General features: G+C 39.3%; 1 protein-coding gene and 1 long non-coding RNA gene across 2 annotated transcripts in view; one reads left to right on the top strand and one right to left on the bottom strand.

The window, feature by feature from the left end:
* Positions 1–20081, top strand: part of NKAIN2 (sodium/potassium transporting ATPase interacting 2) — a 642901-nt gene that overhangs the window by 567722 nt on the left and 55098 nt on the right. The window lies entirely within an intron of this gene.
* The window catches only part of LOC131192897 (uncharacterized), a 28459-nt gene continuing 9925 nt past the window's right edge, over positions 1548–20081 (bottom strand). The window contains exons 2-3 of the long non-coding RNA XR_009153811.1: positions 2680–2849; positions 1548–1836 (exon numbers count right to left, since the gene is read on the bottom strand). This is a non-coding gene — a long non-coding RNA (uncharacterized LOC131192897). The remainder of the gene's footprint in view (positions 1837–2679; positions 2850–20081) is intronic.

Genomic DNA, 20081 nt, shown 5'->3' with positions numbered 1-20081 from the left:
GTTTCTGTTAGAAGAAATCATGACACAACTATGAGCTTTATCGTCTTGTTTCTGATATCAGGATACAAATACATCATGGCGTCATTTGGTTGAGACATCAATACATGTATGGCATCATTTTGTTATCATGGTTTGCTATAGTTGCTGCTGATTCAGAGGCGTGTCTATTGGTCCAGCCTATCCTACCTGTTTGTTGTGAAAAAGACTGGAAAAGATAATAGTATGTGTATTGTTGTGAGCTCCAGGAGAAAAATAGACTAACAAATCAATCTAACAAATGAGTAAATAATTTTCATTCCCTTGGATTCAGATGTCAACAAAAGGCACATGGTACAGGCTTCTTTTTGATTAAACTCTGATTACAAATTGTTAATTTTAAGCTGACTATAGTTCTGCCATATAAAAGTTAGATGAAAATTTCTAAGAATTTCTTGTTCTTTTCTAGAACAAATATTTAACTTAAACTTCAGTGGTATCCTAGAATTTCAGGGTCTCAAAAAGGCACTTATCACTATCGTACAGTTCTCCTGATTGAGATGAATTGAAATATACCAGCTGCAAATTTTATTGGGAATATATTAATTTGGGGAAGAATATATGTTTTAAATGTAGAGGACTGCAGACTTCTTTCTAAAGCTTTTAGTTCTTACATATCTGGCCAAATTTCACTTCAGCTAAAGCTGTATTTTTTTTTTCTGGGTAATGCTCTCACAACTATAAGCATTACTTGACTAATCACAGTTGTCTAATAACCATGATCTCCCCCTCCCCACCTCTTTGCACAAGATTTAATTCTGTAAGTAGCATTAGAAATGTACTGCTGCTACCTTTTAGAAATAGATCCACAGATATTTTCCTTGCTCTGTATATGAGAAGGGTGAGATCTCAAAGCAGCTTTATTGCTTGGCTTTGCCTGGCATTTCTTCTTATCGGGCAGCTGCACAGATCATCTGTTTTTGAAGATGGCTACATGACTTCAAGCCTACTGTGTAATGTCATCTTGCATCCTCTTCTAGTCTGCCAATTAAATTTTCCTGCTTCAGCTTGGATTTAGCCAAGGCAATGAATCCAGCTATAATAAGGTCATACTTTCAGTTTAGCCTGATATTTCACTTGAATGTAAACTGCCCTTCCTTTCTCCTTCCCGCACAGACTAAGCAATCATTCCATTTTACGATGTGTCCCAAACAACACCGTTTTGGCCCATAACATTTTTAACTAGCTTCTTGCTTATCTTTTCTTTTCTTTTCTAATTTGTACAGTGTTCTCCTTAGGGCTTGGGGGTTTGTGATGGTAGGCTTTATTATAAAAGTTGTTTGGGTTTAAAGACATTTTTTACATGATGTTTGTTACAAAAGAAATGAAACTAAATAATCATTTATTCATTAAAGATAGAAAACATGCATATACAGATCGCTCATATCAACATGATTGCATTTATGGTCATGTTTTGGCCAGAAACAGCTATTTCAGTACAGCCGTGTTGTTTAAGTAAACTTTTCATTTGGAGCCATTTTTCAGTTATTTTTCCTCCCTAGTTAGTTTAATACCTTCTACCCCATATGGATGCTTCTTCTTCCTGGGTTACAAGGGTGATTCTGTGTACTATCACTCTACTATGTGGTCAGTAAGATTTCTCTATGTAATTATCTCTATGTAATTATGTTCTAGCTAGGGTTTCCTTCTTGAGCAGAGAGTTGGACTAGAAGACCTCCGAGGTCCCTTCCAACTCTGCTATTTTGTTAAATTGGGTAGACAGTTTCTCCAAGGAAAATAAAATTTCCCAGCAATTTCTTGAGGGCAGGGCTCCTCCCCAGCAGTGCCATGATTATATCACTGAAAAACAAGAAAATAATAGATCATTGGTTGCCCTCTCCACTCTTTGGAACAACTTTATAGCTCCTGCTGCCTTAAGAAAGTTCAAAACATTCTTAAAGATCCATCTCATCCTGGGCACCCTTTTTTGAACTATTACCATCTGGCAGACGGTACAGGATAATAAAAACAAGGACAAATAGGCTGCAAAACAGCTTCTACCCCAGGGCAGTAACTATATTGGATTCTACTGTATAGTGCAATATTAATGCAATATCCGTTTTCAGTTCAATTGTATAGAATGTGAAGGATGTGCGTTTGTGTTTTATTTTTATAATTATAATGTACACTGAAGATGGCACTTGATTTTGTTTATGAGATTCAATGACAATAAAGTAAAATAAAATAAAATAAAATAGGGTAATTAAATTATACTCTCATAAGACCCAGAAATAATATATGACTACATACAAATTATTAACAATTCCTTCATAGATAAAGTGCTTGGGTGAGGGATTTATAGCCTACTCTTATTTATATATTATTATTATTTATTAAATTTATTTTTTGTCCATCTTGTTTCAGAATGACTCAGAATGGCTTACAGCCTTAAAAGCATTAAAATGATAAAAGATAAACATTTCTAAAACAATGACAATGAAAATTACAATCAAAATAGAATTATAGTTGAAAGATGGGGAGGGAGGGATAAGGATGCACAGCGGGTAGGTAGGATTGGCTCTTAATTCTTAATTCAGAATTAAGTCACTTCCAGTGTGATGCTCCCTTCTGGCCCCAAGCCATCTGGCAGAGTCCTGTCTTCAAGCCCTTATAGAAGGTCAGAAAGATAGGAGCCAATCTCACCTCAAAGCGGCAAGATGTTCCAAAGGGCCCGGGTTGTGCGGCAGAGAAGGCTGTTCTTCTGGACCCCACCAGCTGGAATTCCTTGACTGACAGTGCCCATAGCATACCTCTTCCACCAGCACAGGTGGGGCAGGCCAGTCCTAGTGGCGTGAAATGGTTCCTCAAGTAACCTAGACCCAAGGTTTTAAAAGAAATAACTCTTGGCATTATTCCAGGAAATAGAATTTATTAAATAAATAAAACTTATTTCAGTCTGACTTGAGCCTGAATTCTGCTTTGAGACAAAGACTACCATGATTGCTACATGGAATGAACTTTGCTGAGAACAAGAAACAGGAATAATGCACCTGTTAATTCTATTAGACATCTCAGCAACTTTGGAAAGCAGAGATCAGAGTATCTTGCTGTACTGAATGTTGAAGTTGGATGAAGGAGAGCTTTTTACCAGGTTCGCCTGGTCCGCCAGTTGCGCCCCTTTCTAGACCGGGATGCCTTATGCACGGTCACTCATGCCCTCGTCACTTCTCGCCTGGACTACTGTAACGCTCTCTACATGGGGCTCCCCTTGAGGTGCACCCGGAGACTTCAGTTAGTTCAGAATGCAGCCGCGCGGGTGATAGAGGGAGCCACTTGTGGCTCCCATATAACACCGATCCTGCGCAGGCTGCACTGGCTACCTGTGGTTTTCCGAGTGCACTTCAAGGTGTTGGTTACCACCTTTAAAGCGCTCCATGGCATAGGACCGGGATATCTTCGGGACCGCCTTCTGTTACCACATGCCTCCCACCGACCGGTACGCTCTCATAGAGAGGGCCTCCTCAGGGTGCCGTCAGCCAGACAGTGCAGACTGGCGACCCCCAGGGGGAGAGCCTTCTCTGTGGGAGCACCTACCCTCTGGAATGAGCTTCCCCCAGGACTTCGACAACTTCCAGACCTCCGGACTTTTCGCCGCGAGCTTAAAACATATCTATTCTTTCGAGCAGGACTGGCTTAATAGGGTTTTAAATATGGATTTTATTGGGGTTTATTTTATATTTTGTATTGTATTTTAAATTTAGGCTATTGGAATAAGTTTTTTACAATATTGTTTTTATTGAATGTATTGTCTTTATTTTATCTGCCTGTTCACCGCCCTGAGTCCTCCGGGAGAAGGGCGGAATACAAATTATATTATTATTATTATTATTATTATTATTATTATTATTATTATTATTATTATTATTATTATTATTATTATTATTAACTAATTTATAATGACTCTGTCCCTTTTTGATGCACAGCTTTCAAACAGCGATGCATAAAAAAAAATTAGTACTGCTAAATGTTTAGTAAAAATGAAGCTTTCGTCAAGTCTATTTCTTATTATTAACCTTGCTGAAAATAGGCCTTCTGTAATTAAAACAAATATTAGTGGGGATGGTGTAGGATCCAGGAAGTAAAAAATAAAGAGTAAACAATATAATTGAAAAGGAGAAATGTAGTTCAGATACTAGAAATTAAGGACATTAGCTATCCAATTACAAGGGACCTTAAACTGTTGACTTTTTGTAGAAAACTGATTTTACTACAACTATTATATTACCCTTTCCACTACTACCACATCCAAATTCTTTAACACAAACTATAACAGGAATATAGCACCCCAAGGTGCCACAGAAATATGTTTACAATCTATTACTAGTCCAGTTTTTTAAAGATAGGGAAATATTATCCTCAAGTTAAAGCAAGTGAATTTGAGAACAGAATTCTCAGTGCAAAATTCCATGAAAGCAGGTCATAAACCAACCTTATGCAGAGTTCTTATAATATCCTACACTGAGTAGGGGGACCTGCACTGGATTCCGTGAGCTAGATGATCCTTCCAACATGGCTTTTCTGTCTTAATGTTCTCTAGATGACTTCCCTAAATGGGCCCCTCATTAATATTGAGGCTTTTTATCTTGTGGAAACTAGAACTGTCATGTAGTTACTATGTTCCCTAAGCCAGCCTCCATACTGAACTCCTTTCAGATTTATGAGCTACCATAGTTATTTGCAATGACCATGCTAGCTGGGGAAATATGGGAGTTGAAGTTCACACATCACATCTTGAGGACATCTAGGTTGGGGAAGATTATCCTAGGCAATTGTTTGTACATTGCAGCAATCATTCAGGATTTTCACAAACATTGGTTGACACCAATGTGGCAATTATGAAATAGGTTCCTCCTGTCTTTCCCTGCCATAGTAGCCAGCAATGATTTCCACTAGAAATATGAGTGATATTTTTTTCTTTCAAGTTAATCTTGCATTCTGTAAAGGCCAAGCATACTTTTTGCCTTTCTTCTCTGTCTCAACTGTCAGATGCATTTGTTAACTATAATGAATTTTGTTACGGCTTGGTGCACTCACTTTGTTTTCAGATGTTTTGTGTAAACAAAACAAAAAGACAAATGTCTTAAAATAAGGTGAGCGCATTAAACCATAGCACATTTTCACAATAATAATTGTTAGCAATTAATATTTGGAGGATAATTGCAGAGTAATAATTAAATAACATACTTGCAGTTTATTTTGGTCTCCTTTAATCTGAATTCCATCCATACAAACTATTTCCTTCCTTAAGGAACACCCCAGTTTATTGAACAATGGTTTTGTTCAATAAATGTTTTTAATAACAATGGTTTTGTTCAATAAATGTTTTTAATAACAAACACAGATTACTGAATGCCTGCTAGGGTACTCTGAGTATTCCACCTTGACCCCCCTTGGACTGAATTTGAGGTTTTCCTCTAGGGAATGCAATACAAAATGAAGGGGTTCAGGATTGTTCCTTCTCAAAAAAAAACAAAAAACCACCATTTAGGAAGTTGTGATTATATTTATTTTGTTAAAATGCAATGATGTCTAAGGAACTTCTTTCAAGTTGTTTTGATTTTTAAAAAGTCCAACAAACAGCAAGACTTATTATATGCATTGTTTATTTTGTTTTGGTTTTCCTATGCCTCCTGAACTGACATTGTTCCATAATCCATTAGGATATTTTCCAAATGTTAAAACAAGTTGTACTTCATACATTTTTAAAAAATAAAATCTGGTCTAAAGAATGTTTATTTCATTTAAGAAATTTTTGAGACATTTTAAAACATTTCAGTAATTATGTTCGTATTTATTGCTTTGGATAGTGAGAAGGATGGCATACATATTTAATTAAAAAAAATAATTTTGCAGCTTAATCAACTATTCCTTGATTTTATATATATGGCTTTAAAGTAACTAATTCAGTTCATCTAATTAAGGAATTTGTAATAAATTAAATCCTCCAAACAACTGAGTGGATTCAAGGTCTACAGTTTCACTTAGGAAAATCATCAGAGTACAAACACTATTAACAAAGTAACAAGAGCTGAAAGGGACCTTGTAGGTCTTGTAGTCCAAACTCCTGCTCAAGCAGGAGAACCTATACCAGTGTCGGTGGACCTATGGCACGCATGCTGGAAGCGGCAGAAGAAACCCTCCTGTGAAGAATACGCAGCCTCACTGGCTCCTATTCCGCAGTCCTGTGATCACATGCATGCCGGTCAGCTGGCTGTTGCGCATGTGGGAGTGGCAGAACCTGGAAGAGTGGCATTCCGTCACATATGCGCAGGTTGGCACCCAACCTTCCGGATTGATGTTGCGTGCAAGCACGATGGCCAGCTGCTCATTGGACGTGCTTCCATGCCGGTATCTGGGTGTTCAGGTGCCAGCTTGCACATGCATGATGGACCGCTGCTCTTCCGGGTATTAGTGCTCCTGCACACACAACGGCCAGTGGGACCGCGCATACCTCGCAGGCTAATTTCGCGTGCCACTTCCGGCACACAGGCTGGCATGCAGTGACATCAAAGGTTCGCCATCACTGACCTATACATTCCAGACAAGTTGGTGTCCAATCTCTTCTTAAAAGCCTCCAGAGATGGAGCACCCACAACTTCTGAAGGCAACCGTTCCACTGATTATTTGTTCTCACTGTTAGAGCATTTCTCCTTCATTTTAGGTTGCTTTTCTCTCCTTGATTAGTTGCCATCCTAAGTTTCTTGTCTTGCTTTCTTTTGCTTTGAAAAGCAGGTTGACCTCCTCCGCTGTGTGACAGCTCCTCAAATATTGAAACACTGCTATACTATATTGCTATACTATACTTTTGCTGCTACTGCTGTTCCTCAAATAAAGGTTATACAAGTAGATGCTAACTGTAAATTGGCTCTGGCTCGGGTTCCTTTCCTTTAAGGATTGATTGATTGATTTAGATTTTTTTGCCCACGGCAATCTAACAGACTCTTTGTGGTTTACAAATATAATAGAACCACAGTACAAAAAATCAAGAATATAAAAATAGTGCTAAAGTGCTAAAACCCACACTGCTATAAATATCAAAGAAACATCATCCCCCAGACAATGTCTTGAAGATCTCGGTCTGGACCATCTGCTGGAAGATAGCCAATGTAGAAGCAGATCTAACTTCAAGTTCAAAGCTGTTCTGAAGGATCAGCACTATCACACACAAAAATGCACTTCCAAGCATTATTCCCTCTTAATTTCTTTCATCTCTTTTTGCATCTGTTATTTTTATCTTTCTTCCTAAACACTAAAGTAATTACAAAGTCTAAAAACTCAGGGTAAACTCAGATGAGTCATAACTGATTTCTTATTTGTTAAAGGTACACCTTATTTGCAGTGTGTAAATTTGTAAATTTTGTAAATTTTTGTTGGGCTACAAAACTCCCGATGAAGAAAAGGGAATTTTCTGCACCCCTGTGTTATTATCTCATTATCATTTGGCTCTTTGCAACCCAGAGCTGATAACTCCCTTTATTTGTAGACTTTTTCAAGTTCCTTATAGGATATCTAGATCTGGAGTGCATATAGGCAGATGATCCTAGGCAGACTAGGAGCAAAAACATACAAAAAATGCTGAGCCTTTAACCTGAAAATAAATCGTAAGGGTAGAGTCACTCACTATTCTCCCTTCACCCCTTAAAATACATATAGCAACTATAAGGGTCAGGAGATATATTTGAAATGGAGATGAAACTAAAGCTTGGTGCTTTTTGGCAACTTGACAGCCTTTAATTTAATTAGTCTCTGGTACATCTTTAAGGAGGCGTCAGTGGATATTGTGAGAGAGAGACTTGGTGGCACAATGGTTAGATGCAGTATTGTAGGCTAATTCTGCCGCTTGCCAGCAGTTCAACTCTCAGCGACTCAAGGTTGATTCAGCCTTCCATCCTTCTGAGGTTGGTAAATTGGTGACCCAGATTGTTGGAGGAAATATGCTGACTCTGTAAACCGTGTAGAGAGGGCTGTAAAGCACAAAGTAAGTCTAAAGCAGAGATTTTTCAATCATTTTCAGGTGTTGAAACTGTTACTGACTGAAAATTTGAGTGTGGTGGGGGTGGCTTTTTTGCCCTAATTTCTTATAAAACTTAGTTTGAAAAACCCTGGTCTACAGGATAGCTGTAAAGAGCATCACTCTGCTGGAAAATAGCAGAGTCCTACCTAGTCTGAAATTCTGTATGCCAGACTGGCTAACCACATGAGAGGCCTCCTACAGGACTCATAAAATGTCTTTTAATTTTATTTTCACCCAGCAGCTCTTCCTCAAGCAAACATTTCTTTCTGGGCCAACAAATCGCCCTCTGGCCTTCTCATGGTTTGTGCAGCAGATGACTGATGAGTTAGGCTTCAGCAGTTAAAAGTTCATGCCATAATAAATTTGGGAAATGTTTAAGGTACTGCAAAAACTTATTCATTTTTGTTACATTTGTACAGCTACTTTACAGATTTGCTTGCAGTTAAATAAAAAGAATGTATTCCAAAAGAAGTATTCAGCATAATAATTAAAAATTTTACTTTCTTCCTCCATTCTTCAGATGCAGAGGGAGTTTGTGTGATCTTCTCCTTCCCAAACTTGGGGGTGGGGGGATTCTAAAAAGAGAACTCAAAGCATTGTTTCACCTTTTATCATTGCCATTTCTAATCAAGAATTTTCAATTGAGTTATAAAATTCAAACTCTATAATTTTGAACCACAGCTCAAAAGAACAAATGTCACTATGTTTCTTTCCTGACACAGGCGAACAACTGCCAGTCATTTAGCAAATTGGACCAATGGTCTGAATTGGCATAAGACAGCTTCCTGTTATTTCCATGCTTCCCCCCTCTCCTCCGCCCCCCCACTCCCGGAGCAATTTAATGCTACTAATAATTGTGCATCCAGGTCTATTGTGAGGTATACAAAGCCCAATAGCTCCAGGTTGAATATTGCTGATTTGGCAGCAGAAGAGACAGCTCAGCTAAAACACTTGGTATTAAATGGGTCTCTGATTCCTGCCACCACTGGGGTCTAATTTTGACTTCCCTGGATCTTGCTAGCTGGCACTTTCCCAGATAGCACATTATATTAACAAGGCTCATAAACTGTCAGAAATAACTTGTCCACTTAGCTGGCTACAGTGATGCAGTTTTAGAAAGAGAGAGACAGCCTTTCCAAGAATGAGTCCCCTTTTTAATTTGTCGTCTCCCCTCCTTGTAGCTACTAACATAATTTTGTTAGATTCCAGAGAGAAAAGCTTTTACAGCTTTAATTTCTCAGGAGATTCCAGCTTCTTTGGACCAGTTGCTTGTAGGATGTCATATCATACCAGACTGTAAGTGTGTCACCCTCAAGAAGTCCATAGTATGCCCCGTGACAAATCACTGCCTTGTCAAGTAGTGTAAGTATCATAATTCTCCCATATGTCTTAATATGTATCAGAGATCGTGGCTTTCTAAAACTATCCTTTTCCTGAGGAGATGAGTATTGATTATTTTTAAGCAAACTGCTTGGGGAAAGACGGCCATAGTAGAGACGCTTAATGTTTTCTTTTTCCATCCTTTTTTTTTAAAAAAAAACCTTCCAGTAGCTTTCCTGTCTAATCCCAAAGCTGAAAATGTATATTGTTTATCTATCTCACTATTAATTAACTTAATGATGAGTCAAATCTTCCTTCTTCTCTGCAGATGCCCACACTTGTAAGTCCATAGCTTATTCCCAGTGCTTAAATGGAAATCCATCACCATTAATACAAGTCACTCAAGCAGTGCTTGGGTTGCATATATGTTAAGGGGATGCTCATTAAAATACACTTTTTAGAGCTCTGATATATTACAATGGAAATCTGAAGGAGGAAAATTTAACAACTATGCAAAGATTAGTGTAATATAGAAAGTCATCAAGATTGCAATGATGAAATGAGCTGCAGTTCATAAAAATATATGGCTTTTAATAAAAAAAAATTACAAAAGTTGTACTAGATTTCTTATTTTTGGTCCATAAGAAAGTGAATGCAGAGATAATGCCTTTCACTCTTACAAATGTTGCCTTGAATTAAATAGAGTCTGGAAACCATTTTCCATCAGGAAAGTTAGTTAGGGACCAATTTCTGTTCTACCATTCCTAAATAAACTCTAGCCAGTTATTAAAAGTGATGGAAACTCTTAATTATATTTTAATGATAATGCTATTATAAGGCTAATGTTAATTAATGAGACAGAGACGAGAGAAAGAGAGGGAAAGGAAGGAAGGAAGAAAAGAAAAGAAATGCCCACTTTTCCTCTAATACAGAGATGCATGGCTATGACCCAGAAATGGAGGTCATCCCATATATTTCACCATTCCTAGTATGAGGTGTTTTTATTTTGGTACCTGAAAAATGAATTGGATTCTCAAAAGAAAAGCATCTGATCCTTTTAATGATCCATTTTATAACAATGATTTCACAAGCACTACCATTTTAATGAACATTTTTAACATCGTGTTGTGCGCCATTTGTGTCTTTTCCTGGATGATGTGGCTGTGCACACAGTCGCTCATGTCCTTGTCATCTCTCTGTTAGATTACTGTAATGTGCTCTTACATGGAGCTATCCTTGAAGAGTATTCAGAAGTTACAACTGGCACAGAACATAGCAGTACGGTCAGTTCTGGAGGCCCCTTGGGTTTCACATGTAACATCACTTTTATAATGAGCTGCACTGGTTACCAGTATGCTTCTGAGTTCAATTCAAGGTGTTGGTCATTACTCTTCAAGCTCTTTATGACATGGGTGTTGTCTCAGTATCTGAGAACTCATCTCACCCCAGTGTCAGTAGCCTGCCCAACTCACTCCAGCGGAATAGGCCTACTTCAAATCCTGCCTGCCAAAGAATTTCAGCTTGTGGATGCAGGATAAGAGATTTTTCTACTGTGGTCCCCACGCATGCACTCCTGGCCTTCTCATGGTTTGTGCAGCAGATGACTGATGAGTTAGGCTTCAGCAGTTAAAAGTTCATGCCATAATAAATTTGGGAAATGTTTAAGGTACTGCAAAACTTATTCATTTTGTTACATTTGTACAGCTACTTTACAGATTTGCTTGCAGTTAAATAAAAGAATGTATTCCAAAAGAAGTATTCAGCATAATAATTAAAATTTTACTTTCTTCCTTCTTCTCTGCAGATGCCCACACTTGTAAGTCCATAGCTTATTCCCAGTGCTTAAATGGAAATCCATCACCATTAATACAAGTCACTCAAGCAGTGCTTGGGTTGCATATATGTTAAGGGGATGCTCATTAAAATACACTTTTTAGAGCTCTGATATATTACAATGGAAATCTGAAGGAGGAAAATTTAACAACTATGCAAAGATTAGTGTAATATAGAAAGTCATCAAGATTGCAATGATGAAATGAGCTGCAGTTCATAAAAATATATGGCTTTTAATAAAAAAAAATTACAAAAGTTGTACTAGATTTCTTATTTTTGGTCCATAAGAAAGTGAATGCAGAGATAATGCCTTTCACTCTTACAAATGTTGCCTTGAATTAAATAGAGTCTGGAAACCATTTTCCATCAGGAAAGTTAGTTAGGGACCAATTTCTGTTCTACCATTCCTAAATAAACTCTAGCCAGTTATTAAAAGTGATGGAAACTCTTAATTATATTTTAAGCAAATAAATGCAAGAAGACGAAGCTACCAACATTGTTTTCTGGTGTTGGAAGAAATATCCATCTGGGTTCAGTTCCAAGTGGGGACAAAGACACTGGAAACATGGAGACTGCTTGGAAAGATGGTTTAATGGTGGTCAGGATCACATGGCTTGAGATCCTGAACAGAAAAAAAGGGTGAGATCCTGTGTGCTCCCTGGTTTTATGCTTTTTCTGAGCTTTGAACTTTCTGGGGCACAGGAAGAGTATCCTGATTGGTTGTCAGACTCCCAGGGGGTGGGAGTCTTAGCTAGCCTTGCTGGCTGATGTAATCTTCCCAGGTGCCATGTGGTGAGTTTCAGTTGCTAGATGGGTTCTATTATGATGCAGATGGCCCATTGATAAAGGTGGGGGTGGCTTTTTTGCCCTAATTTCTTATAAAACTTAGTTTGAAAAACCCTGGTCTACAGGATAGCTGTAAAGAGCATCACTCTGCTGGAAAATAGCAGAGTCCTACCTAGTCTGAAATTCTGTATGCCAGACTGGCTAACCACATGAGAGGCCTCCTACAGGACTCATAAAATGTCTTTTAATTTTATTTTCACCCAGCAGCTCTTCCTCAAGCAAACATTTCTTTCTGGGCCAACAAATCGCCCTCTGGCCTTCTCATGGTTTGTGCAGCAGATGACTGATGAGTTAGGCTTCAGCAGTTAAAAGTTCATGCCATAATAAATTTGGGAAATGTTTAAGGTACTGCAAAAACTTATTCATTTTTGTTACATTTGTACAGCTACTTTACAGATTTGCTTGCAGTTAAATAAAAAGAATGTATTCCAAAAGAAGTATTCAGCATAATAATTAAAAATTTTACTTTCTTCCTCCATTCTTCAGATGCAGAGGGAGTTTGTGTGATCTTCTCCTTCCCAAACTTGGGGGTGGGGGGATTCTAAAAAGAGAACTCAAAGCATTGTTTCACCTTTTATCATTGCCATTTCTAATCAAGAATTTTCAATTGAGTTATAAAATTCAAACTCTATAATTTTGAACCACAGCTCAAAAGAACAAATGTCACTATGTTTCTTTCCTGACACAGGCGAGCAACTGCCAGTCATTTAGCAAATTGGACCAATGGTCTGAATTGGCATAAGACAGCTTCCTGTTATTTCCATGCTTCCCCCCTCTCCTCCGCCCCCCCACTCCCGGAGCAATTTAATGCTACTAATAATTGTGCATCCAGGTCTATTGTGAGGTATACAAAGCCCAATAGCTCCAGGTTGAATATTGCTGATTTGGCAGCAGAAGAGACAGCTCAGCTAAAACACTTGGTATTAAATGGGTCTCTGATTCCTGCCACCACTGGGGTCTAATTTTGACTTCCCTGGATCTTGCTAGCTGGCACTTTCCCAGATAGCACATTATATTAACAAGGCTCATAAACTGTCAGAAATAACTTGTCCACTTAGCTGGCTACAGTGATGCAGTTTTAGAAAGAGAGAGACAGCCTTTCCAAGAATGAGTCCCCTTTTTAATTTGTCGTCTCCCCTCCTTGTAGCTACTAACATAATTTTGTTAGATTCCAGAGAGAAAAGCTTTTACAGCTTTAATTTCTCAGGAGATTCCAGCTTCTTTGGACCAGTTGCTTGTAGGATGTCATATCATACCAGACTGTAAGTGTGTCACCCTCAAGAAGTCCATAGTATGCCCCGTGATAAATCACTGCCTTGTCAAGTAGTGTAAGTATCATAATTCTCCCATATGTCTTAATATGTATCAGAGATCGTGGCTTTCTAAAACTATCCTTTTCCTGAGGAGATGAGTATTGATTATTTTTAAGCAAACTGCTTGGGGAAAGACGGCCATAGTAGAGACGCTTAATGTTTTCTTTTTCCATCCTTTTTTTTTTAAAAAAACCTTCCAGTAGCTTTCCTGTCTAATCCCAAAGCTGAAAATGTATATTGTTTATCTATCTCACTATTAATTAACTTAATGATGAGTCAAATCTTCCTTCTTCTCTGCAGATGCCCACACTTGTAAGTCCATAGCTTATTCCCAGTGCTTAAATGGAAATCCATCACCATTAATACAAGTCACTCAAGCAGTGCTTGGGTTGCATATATGTTAAGGGGATGCTCATTAAAATACACTTTTTAGAGCTCTGATATATTACAATGGAAATCTGAAGGAGGAAAATTTAACAACTATGCAAAGATTAGTGTAATATAGAAAGTCATCAAGATTGCAATGATGAAATGAGCTGCACTGGTTACCAGTATGCTTCTGAGTTCAATTCAAGGTGTTGGTCATTACTCTTCAAGCTCTTTATGACATGGGTGTTGTCTCAGTATCTGAGAACTCATCTCACCCCAGTGTCAGTAGCCTGCCCAACTCACTCCAGCGGAATAGGCCTACTTCAAATCCTGCCTGCCAAAGAATTTCAGCTTGTGGATGCAGGATAAGAGATTTTTCTACTGTGGTCCCCACGCATGCACTCCTGGTCTTCTGGAAGAGATGGCTCTGCTACCTGGCCTAAAGTCCCAATAAGAGCACATTTCTTTGGGGTGGCTGAGCAGTAAAGACAAGATCCCACCGCTGTTGTGACCCAGGCCCAACTAGGTAGTAGGAAACTCAGTCAGTGAAAAGACAAACAAACTTTATTCGAACAGCTGAGAATTACTTCATTCCCAGCGTAGTTCAACTAAATTAAAGCAAATTCCTCCCAACACAAATTCCTCAGTCCTATCTCAAAACTTGGTCCAATTAGGCAAACTGCCAAAGGCCTTTCTTGGCAAAGGTTCAGAAGTCACCAATACAAAAATAAATGCAAGAAGACGAAGCTACCAACATTGTTTTCTGGTGTTGGAAGAAATATCCATCTGGGTTCAGTTCCAAGTGGGGACAAAGACACTGGAAACATGGAGACTGCTTGGAAAGATGGTTTAATGGTGGTCAGGATCACATGGCTTGAGATCCTGAACAGAAAAAAAGGGTGAGATCCTGTGTGCTCCCTGGTTTTATGCTTTTTCTGAGCTTTGAACTTTCTGGGGCACAGGAAGAGTATCCTGATTGGTTGTCAGACTCCCAGGGGGTGGGAGTCTTAGCTAGCCTTGCTGGCTGATGTAATCTTCCCAGGTGCCATGTGGTGAGTTTCAGTTGCTAGATGGGTTCTATTATGATGCAGATGGCCCATTGATAAAGGTGGGGGGTGGCAGGAAGTTGCAGGGAGCTGCTTTGTCTTTAAAACATGTTTCTCCATTTCTCATCCAGGGAAATATATTCTGCCTTTTTAAATATTTTCTAAAATATTTCATTCTTCTAGGAGGGGGGTGGGTGCTAAATTCCTACACTGGCAAAGCCCAAATGCCGTTGCTGGTCTGTTTTAAGCCTTATGAGAGGGCCAATCATTTCTTGGCCCTACTCCCAAGTTGTCCTCTTTGCTTGAGCTGCTCTTGCCTTCTGGCAGCTCTTCTCATGCGTGCGTTAGGAATAGGCTCCTCCTGTTCCTCCGCCTCACTACTATCAGTTTCTGGAGGCTCTGGAGTCTGCACCTCACTCTCTGATGGCCCTGGCCCCACCTCAGCCTCATCACTGTCCAACTCCGTTGCCAGCTCCACAGGCTGCTGGCAGACCACAACAACTGCCATGTTACCCATGCTCTTGGTTTTTAGCTTTCTATTTAATTCTTTTAATTATAATCGCTTTGTGTTGTCTTTGTATTGTAAACGTCCCAGTCACTTTATCAGAGAGTTGGGCAGCATTAAAATGTAATAAATAAATAAAATTTAACAAATAAATGTGATGTCTCTAGAGATTTGACTACAGTACTGCTACTTTGGTTCTCCTTTAAAATGCCTTTTCTGGTCCTTCCCTCATCAGCTTGCTAGCTCTTGTCAAATTCAGATATCTTAGATCGAGAAAGCTCCTTTCTCACTCCTGTCAGCCTGCCCAGCTGTCATGTAACAAGTGAACAGTAGACCATAGACATTAGCAGTGCCTTGTGGTTTAGTTAGGAGAGAAGCTGCAGATGATGTATAAAGGATGCCCTTGGGAGAGATCAGCAAAATGGAGATGCCTAGCAAGGTACTGTGTTTTCTAACAGGTACAATAGGTCATGGTAAACAATGAACACATCTTATTTACAGATGGTTCTTTCAGTAAATAAAACAAATTATTAAATCACACCATGGATGCTGTTGGGTATCTGATTGTGCTTTCTAAAGCAGACTGATCTAAGCTTTTGTTAATTTCTCTCTTCAAGCTGTATTACAATTGTGAGGCAGGCATGGATCTCCAAGGAGCCCTTACAGATGCTAAGCAATCTAAATTGTTTAATTTGCATGCATTCAAAGTGAGAATAATACACTAGCTTTTGTTTGCTTTAATAAACGCAGATAAAGAAAAAAAAAGACAATACAACTACTCCTCACTCCCCCCAAAAAATCAGAAAGCTTTATTGTATATGACCAAATATGACTAGCTGCATCATACTATGATATTATGACAATTACTTTACCATCTTTAGCACCTGCAATTGCATAATAACAAGAAGACAGCTTTAGTAGTTCCACAGGCTCAGATGAAGATTAGGTTTGTTTTTGTTTCTTTTGAGGAAAAAGAATGTCATCCTTTGAAAGCACGTTTATATCAAATCTACAAGAAATTTCTCCATAATCCATTTTAGGCAAGTTTTGGCTATTGATCAGTTAGGATGGGAACGTGACCCCATTCATTACTAAAGGAAGCTGGCAGTGGGTTGATGATAACTAGGCCAAATTGAATGGCAATGTAAGGATCTGTTGAATCTGTCTATAAGTTGTTCCATCTAGGACAGTGATGGCGAATCTTTTAGACATCGAATGCCCAAACTGTGTGTGTGTGCATGCCCAAATGGAAAGGTGCTTTTGTGTCCATGAACATGCGCGTGCACAAATATGCGAGTGCACAAGCATAGCAGAGACCCGAAGACCAGCTGGCCATCGGGAGGTGGGGCATCCCAACACTGGAAGCGCAGCAAGAGAAAAGATCTTCTTTCATGAGCTGTTTCGGCGTTTGCAGGAAAACAGAAGCTCACGAAAGAAATGCCACAGAGATCTCACCTGGGGCGACGGCGCTTATGCCAGCAGAGAGGGCTCTGCATGCCACCTCTGGCACACATGCCATAGGTTTGCCATCACGGATCTAGGATGTTCAGAGATCCTTAATGCATTTATTTCCCTGGAAAATCCAGAACAGTTATAAATAACTAGGAGAAGAACCATGTAATCGGAACCTCTTAAGTGATCCAGTGTAATGGCTTCCCAGGAAACCCATCATTTTTCAATACATGCATACATTAAACATGACTATATTCGTAAAGACTGTACTTTGGGTGGTGCTTATTTTATGATTTAGTAATTTTAAAATAGCTGCAATATTCTACTGTTACTTATGGTAGAATAAATATAATGCTTCAATTTTCATGTTTGTTTTGTTCAGAGTTCTTTCCTTTTAAAATACACCTCCAGAACTTGGATCCAAAGAATAAATGAAAGATAAAAATGTTGGCGCTGCTGTTTCTTCCACTGTCTCCTGAGGTGACCATGCCAAGCAATTATAACAGTCTTGAGATTCTTAGAAAAAAATACTCTAAATTCAGAACCCATCCTTCATGCAAATAGTTCACCATATGGGTTTCCGGCTTATGAGGCAGTTTGTACTCAGCAGAGAAGAGCTTGTCAAAGCTTGTCTTTGTTTACCAGAAAGATTCTGGCTTGTCTTTTCTGCTATCAGAAATAGATCTCAGCAAACAGTCTTCCCGGTCTTCAGGATATGCAGATGTTGTCTGCCCCAAATAACTGCCTAACATTTATAATCAGCTACTTGATCTAATCCAGGTGGTTACAAGGAGGGGGCCGTTTAAGGCAAGGCGTTCGTTTGGAGAGCTGTGAGCAGGAGGTTTTGTCGGATCTGCAGCAGCACAAAGCACCAATTTTTCTTATCCTAATCCTAAAGCTGATGGGAAAAGGTGACATTCAGGGAGACATTACGCTAGGAAAAGCTCATGCTGCCAAAGGCAGTCAGATATCAAAACCAGGTGATTAAAAATCATTCGGTAACTTTCTCGGAAACCATGGAAGCGGGAAGGTATTATGTATGCTTCCTTCTTGAAAAGCACTTGAGGAAAAAGTGACAGGCAGGTGCACTCCTTCATATGCTTCCCTGCCCTGACAGGAAGGAGGAGAAGCAGCACATTCAGTACATTCTCTATACACATTTTACTGCTTTCTCCTACTGTCCTTTCATCATCAGAATAGAGGTTTTATGAAGCAGAGCAATGCAGGACCTGTTGTTCCAAGTCAGCCGAATAAATACAGTTGGGCAGGAAAGGACGAAGGTATTGAGATAACCAGCTTTTCATCTTGGTTGTAATAGAACAGTAAAATATGGGGGAGAGAGGGGGAGAGAGAAGGTTCACATTACCTTCATCTTTATATATTCATATATTACAGTTTGGTCAAGTGATTAAGGCACCAGGCTAGAAAGTGGAAGAGTGTGAGTTCTAGTCCCACCTTGGCCATGAAAGCCAGCTGGTGACCTTGGGTCAGTCACTCTCTCTCAGCCCAACTCACTTCACAGGGTTATTGTTATAGACAAAAAAGGAGAAGGAAGATGTGTTGGGTTTGCCAAGTTCACTTTTTGTAAAAAAAATAAATAAAGGCAAGATATAAATATATGAGTAAATAAATATACATTTAAAAAATCACAATATTTTTCTAGTCCATGAGAAGGTGTGTGTTTTTTCCTGTAAACAATCAATTTCAAGTGTATTTCCTTCATGGTGATGATTGCCGCAAATTTTAGCTCATATCTTTGTATATATCTAGCTAAGGGCAAGGCATTCAGTGTTTGTGTTTATAAATTTGAAACTTTAGTACATTTACTGAAAGTTCTGTTTTGAGAGTTTTTCTCTGAAGTTTTTAGCCCTTTTCTTTCATGTCAGTTCCAGAGGAAATGCTTTTGGAACATATTTCAGAAAATAAAATTTTGGAGGGGAGCATTTCTCAGGAATGAGTTTCTGGATTCACATTGCTAATTTAATTAGAAAGTGGCTGAGGAGTGGACCAAGTGTCCTATCCTTTAATGTTCTGCTATCTCTGAACTAGCATGAGTATTTTCAAGTTTCAAAATTTAATCCTAAAATTAACTCCTAAAATTTAATGCCTATCATGAGGCAGTTCTTCCTATTGAGTTGTTTCAATAAAGCAAGATCACAAGGAAAACAGCGTAGTGGTAGCGTTTCCCAATCTCAGACATCTTCAGAAGTGTGTGGATTTCAACTCCCAGCAATACCTCATTACTGGCTGGAGTATTTTGGGAGTTGAAGTCCACACATTTGAAAATGGCTAGAATTGGGAAATTGGGTAGTGTTATATGTGTTGGGAAACAGCTACAATACTTTATCTATGTTTTTCATTTTGATTATATTAATATGTCTTCATATAATTATGAAATTTTAATGATATTTATAGCAAAAGAGTGGCTCCCCAGCACACATGTGCAGGAATGCTGGAAACTGGAAGAGCAGTTCTCCAGTGCACATGCAGGTGCTGGGAAGCTAAGCTTCCAGTTTCCGGTGTGCACATGTGCACCGGTCATCTGGTCTTCCAGTATATGGCGCGCATGCGCAAATGAAGACCAGCTGTCTGGCGCGCACGCACACACCAGAAACCAGAAACTCAGCTTCCCAGCACACGCGTGTGTGCCAGGGAGCTGCTCTTCCAGTTTCTGGCACTCCCACATGCGTCAAGACCAGCTGGCCAGCGCACACGTGCGTGCCGGAACCCAGAAGTGCAACGGGTGATGGCTGGCATGCCCGGAGAAATAGCTCTGTGTATCATTTCCAGCATGCGTGCCATAGGTTCATCATCACGGTCTTAGAGGATTGGATATAAAGAAGAAAAGTGGATATTAGAGCCATGGTGGTGCAGTGGTTAGAATGTGGTTACTGCTGACAACTCACTGCTCACACCAGATATTTGGTTCTAACAGGCTCAAGGTTGAAACATCCTTCCATCCTTCCAAGGTCGGTAAAATGAGGACCCAGATTATTGGGGGCAATATCCTGATTCTGTAAACAGCTTAGAAAGGGCTGTAAAGCACTGTGAAGGGTATATATAAGTCTAAAAGCTATTGCTGTTATTTGACTTTTATAGTTCAAAATTAAGCTGCACACTCTGCAGCTCATGTTGGAAATCCCTCCACTTCCTCCAATTTTGCCACTATCCCAAATAGCACCTCCCACTGAGCCTCCAAGTGTAAGCTCCATGCCTCGCCATCTTCCTCCCCAGCAAACTCCCTTCAGCAGATGGGGGAGGCTCCACCACACTGCTCACTGGGCACATTCCAGAGCTGCATGTTCACCCAGCTGGAAAGAAGTTAACAAAAATGATTAGAAAAAGGA

Source organism: Ahaetulla prasina, chromosome 1, assembly GCF_028640845.1.
Source record: "Ahaetulla prasina isolate Xishuangbanna chromosome 1, ASM2864084v1, whole genome shotgun sequence".
Taxonomy (NCBI): Eukaryota; Metazoa; Chordata; class Lepidosauria; order Squamata; family Colubridae; genus Ahaetulla; species Ahaetulla prasina.
The sequence above is the reverse complement of the archived record's forward strand: the minus strand, read 5'-3'. Positions and strand labels throughout refer to the sequence as shown.